Raw genomic sequence first — 5,372 nt, 5'->3', positions numbered from 1 at the left:
CCCGAATAGGCGATAAACCTGGACGAGAGACTTGTGTGGTTAGTCAGGTCGTGGCCGACTCCCTCGCCAGGCTTCCGCTTGAAGGTTGCCGAGATACACGAGGTGTACATGGCGGTAAGTGGAGGGAGCGTGTGTGAAGAAGTACACCCCTGCAGGGTTAACATCATCTATTCGAATAGCCGTGTCCGCGGTAAAGGACTTCTGGGTTGCCTGTACAGTTCATAGACAAGTGAAAGTGGATACTCTAAAATATGCAAGATAAGCATGAGTGCTATGGATGGCGTTCTCGTAGGGAGATGGGAGCTGATCCATAGTGGTGTATTGATATGGTGAATATGTGGACTCGTGTGCGCCACCTCAAAAGAGTTACTTGCAGTCGTAGTTCAGGATAGCCACCGAGTCAAAGCTGGCTTGCTGCAGTTAAACCCCACCATCCCCTTTGTTGATAATGATGCATATGTAGTTAGTTCTGATGTAAGTCTTGCTGGGTACATTTGTACTCACGTTTGCCTATTTTATGTTTTTGCAGAGAGACTTCCGTCTCACTAGTAGTTCCGTGTGGACTTTGACGTTTAGCTTGTTATCTCAGCTACGATCTTGTGCCCTCGGCAGGATCTGGTAGTTAGTCAGGCTTCTCAGCCTTTTTCATTTGTAGATGTCTGTACTCAGACATGTTAAGCTTCCGCTTGTGCTTTGACTTGTATGCTCTGAGTGTTGGGTCATGAGACCCATGTTTGTAATATCTCGCTCCTCGGAGCCTATTGAATAAAATACTTGAGTCGTAGAGTCATGTTGTGATGCCATGTTGTATTTGCACATATCGAGCATATTGTGATTATGTTATTGAAATGCTTGGTATGTGTGGGATCTGACAATCTAGTTGTTTATCCTTGGTAGCCTCTCTTACCGGGAAATGTCTCCTAGTGCTTCCACTGAGCCATGGTAGCTTGCTACTGCCCCGGAACACTTAGGCTGGCCGGCATGTGTCCTTCTTCGTTCCTGTGTCTGCCCCTTCGGGGAAATGTCACGCGGTGTCTACTGGAGTCCTGTTAGCCTGCTACAGCCCAGATTCCCTGGAGTCCTGCTAGCCCAGCTGCTACAGCCCGGATTCACTCGCTGATGACTGACATGTTCGTTGCTGGGTCATGTATGCCTGTCCCTGTAAGTTAGTGCCACTTTTGGTTCTCGACTAGCCATGTCAGCCTGGGCTCCTTGTCATATGGATGCTAGCGACACTATCATATACGTGTGCCAAAAGGCGCAAATGGTCCCGGGCAAGGTAAGGTGACACCCGTGGGAATACCGTGCGTGAGGCCGCAAAGTGATATGAGGTGTTACATGCTAGATCGGTGTGGCTTGAGTCGGGGTCCTGACAGCTTTGGTATCAGAGCTTGACTGCCTGTAGGATTACCAAGCCAAACTGGTCGAAGTTGAGACTAGAAATTATTTAGTTATATAAGAGAATTGATTGTGGTTGGGAACGTAAGGCTCTTTTTACTCCTTTACCTTATGCCTTCTGATCTGAGTCATCCCAGGTTTCTAAACAGTCTGATGCATTTGCAAATCCCTTCTTACCGTTTCGAAGTTTCTTTGCCAGATTAACCACACTAACTAGTGTGTTGAGGTACTTCATTGCATCGGCATTTATGTTGGAGCTATTGCTATGACCCTAGGTATCTAGAGTCTCACATAGTAACTTAGCCATGCTTTGTGTACCCAGTGTGATGATTCTAGTCATTACTCCCGAAAGCATCCCATGATGCCACTTAGTATGTAGGTATTCTACTCCTGGGTTTCGAACCCGAGATTCACCCTACTTCACGTTGTTAGTATTTGCTAGTTCCTTTAAGATATTAGTAACCTTTGCGATAGTCCTCGAGGTTCGTGGTGTATCCTTCTTCCAAATACCATGAACTGCTTATGGCAGAAGTTCCCCGCCGAACCGAAAGATCACAACCTGAGTGCTTTTGACGAGTTCTCGATTCTATGTTGTGATTCTGCCAGTTCCACCTTTCTGCACGGGTTATCCGGAAGAAATATGTTGAACTCGTTCGACATGCTAATCTATGCACCCACAACTCAGAAAATCGTATGTTCCTTTGAGTTGTCCCCCTTAAGTTATATTCCGACCTTCATCTATCAATTGATAGTCAAGAGTATGCATGCATTCGTTCATCGATGCCTATTATTCTTGTGGTCCGTCAAGCCATTCTATTCCGGAATGACTAGGAGAAACAAACTCCAGTACCTCATCCATATCCAGGATTGGGTCAAAGTAGTTGTGCTCTGCAGATCAAATGCCAATCCAGCTTTTGCTCTATTCTACCCTGGAGTATTACCCCCTTTATGTCAGGATTGACATGAGAATTGCACCATCTCTTATGAATTCTTGACGCAGTGATACTTCTCGCCATCATTGTTTCATTCCTCGGTTCCGTGTTATTGTAACCGGAGTGCCGACAAGTGAATCATGATGTGTGAACTCAATACTCCTAGCAACTCCGTTTCTTGGTAGTTAAAGGACAATAATTTCACTCTTAGCATGTTGGTTATTGAATCATCATTCTAAGATTGACCGTGCTACCTAGTACATTCTCCTGGTGCACTCCTCGATCGATGAGTTAGGATTATTTCAAATCTCTTGCTCTTTCGATCATATCGTCTTGCCTGAAAAGCAAGATTGCTCCCGAGCTTAATAACATTTTGGTGGCTCGTGATTTTCCGAATGTCTTCTCGGAAGTGTTACCAGGTTGTCACCTGACCGCTATGTTGAGTTCGTGATCAAGTTGGTTTCTTGTAACCACCCCCTTCTCCAAGAATCTGTGTTGGATACCCCTGAGCTAGTTGGTTGAGCCAAACAACAACTTGGAGAGTTGGAAGATAAAAAGCTTTGCCGAATTTGGTTCTTTCTGAAGGGATATCTTTGTGTTGTATGTGTGTTGAAGAAAGATGATATCTTCACCAATTGGTCCTCATGATCAGTTGTTGGATCTATTGTCTTGTCAAAAATTTGACTTGAGTATGGGCTATCCTCAAGTCAAATCAGAACCAACGATGTTTGTAATATTGTCTTACTCGTGGTTGATTCCTCGGGCATACACCATTATATCCTTTGGTTTGACCAATGCTATCACCACGTTCATTTAATTATGGAATTCCATTTATATGGAAACCTGGATGAATTGTTGTTGAGGCCATCGACAACATCCTTGTCTTTTCCATAATTTTGTTGAACATTAAGCTAGTCTTGGAAACTTTTGAAAGCATTGCTTCATGCTAGCTCATGAAGCATATGTTCAGATGAAAGAAGTGACTCTCTCTAACTCATGGGCATCTGATGCAAGCTGCCGCCGTGGGTTCGAGAAAGTTAGTTTTGCTTCCTCTGGAATCGTCCCAAGTTAGTCACGCATGTGCGAAGTACTCTATGGTTTGATAGGTTGGCCGCCTCCATTCTATATGTGTTTCCTAGCACAACAAGCCACTGATTGATTTGTTCAAGGAGAAGAAGTTCCTTCTTAAGAATCATGACTTATGTTAGGACTTTGTTATCCTCGATGATGTTTCCCCAATCTGAACTTGGTAGTATTTTATTATAAGACTACCACGTGGTCCCGTTTGTCTCGGACAACGTATACACATGTTTGTAGCAGAACCGGCTCATATTTTGGAGCTTACTACCGTAGTCCATTTCTCGAGAATCTCACAACGCCATCTCGTCGGTTTGTGTTGCAAACTTTCATTTATCTTCTAGACTCGATGAGTCTGGATTATTCCGACACCAACCAGATCTGAATCTTAGGCAGATATGATGGTTGGAACGTTTCCCAAGAACTATAATATTGGTCTCGGTGTAACCCGGTAAAGTGGATGTCATGGTCAACACACCAAGCCGGAAGACCTATTATTGTAGTAACTTGATTGAAGAAGTTGGCCACCTCCCCATAAGGACTTCGTAGGATTTACTCCCTAGTTGTGCCTTATGATTTTTGTGTTCCCGAAGTCCGACCTTTTACTGGATGTTCTAGATATTAAACCATATCTACGAATGGGATATGCTAGTGCATCAAGGAGAACATTAGAAACGAAGTGCTAAATGTCTCTCGGTCGATTATCCAGATTTCGTTCCCTTGGCCTCGCTAAGGTGAAATCTGAGAAAGGGTTGCCTTTCTATGCATCTGCATTGTCCATCACTATTTGTCAAGGTAGTAAGATGTGTTGCCAGCATCCTTGTCACGGATATTGGTAAAACCTTGATGAATATGGAAATGCTCAAGTTCTTGAAAGCATGCACACACACTAGGTGTTATCATCGGCACTAATTGGGATTGCTCCCAATTTTCTTCGGTTATGCTATTAACCATTCCAACAGTGGATTCACTCTCTACTGTTGAGCTTCTCCCCAGTTCCTAGAATCATTCCAAGCATTAGCATGTTGTTCCATGTTGCCCCGCAATTGTGCCATTCCACCATGGACCTCATCCAATTCCGATGATAAGCAAAATCATTCTTGCGTTGTCTTCAACAAGGTAATCCACATCATCCATACTAGTCCGAGTATGCCATTCTACCGAACTTCCTCGAACGATCGCTCGAGGTTTGCCTTAGGCTCGTATAGAGAGTTTCAGTGATCTCTATATCAAAGGTAATTCTTTTTGCTACTTAAGGTATTGATCCTACGAGTCACCTTCCCTGAGGTGTCTCGATATGGTGTCTTGGAAACCTAACTCCTCGCTACGTTGACAACCGTTCAACACCTTCTTAAGTGTGGACTTGTTTTCTATCTAGTGGATCCTCGTCATCTGTTCCACTCCATCCCTCTAGATGTGTGCTTTGTGTCTCGGCTTGAGAGATGTTGCTATTTCTCATCCCCTGAGTTGATCCTAAGTTGTTCGACCTTCAATAAGATCGATCCTTTTAGACTTTTTCCCTATCCTCTCTTTGTCATGTTGGCTTGAGTTCTCAGAACAAGACGACGAGACAAGATGGTGATTGAATCAACGTTCATTTGAAGTGCAACCTGGATCGTGAAGATCATGTTAGCTTTGTGTCCCTCTGTCATCTTACCTCACGTCTTGAATCTCGGGACGAGATTCTTGTTTAGTGGGGCCGAGTTGTCACATCCCTAGCTTCTGGTATTGCACTAGGCTAGCTTCATGTGTGCATCATGTTTAAATTTTGCTTAAACTTGAAATGGGGATGTTCAAACCTAGCATTAAATCAACTCAACTAGGGTGGATTAAAATCTTTTTCAATAAACCCAAAAAGTTCCTAAGAAAAGTTCATGATTTCTGGTTAAGGTGAAAACCTCTGCCAAAAATGATGAATATATTCTTAGATCATTTTGGATGTTTGAATTAAATCATATTGTATTT

Source organism: Triticum aestivum, chromosome 2B (assembly GCF_018294505.1).
Source record: "Triticum aestivum cultivar Chinese Spring chromosome 2B, IWGSC CS RefSeq v2.1, whole genome shotgun sequence".
Taxonomy (NCBI): domain Eukaryota; kingdom Viridiplantae; phylum Streptophyta; class Magnoliopsida; order Poales; family Poaceae; genus Triticum; species Triticum aestivum.
The sequence above is the reverse complement of the archived record's forward strand: the minus strand, read 5'-3'. Positions refer to the sequence as shown.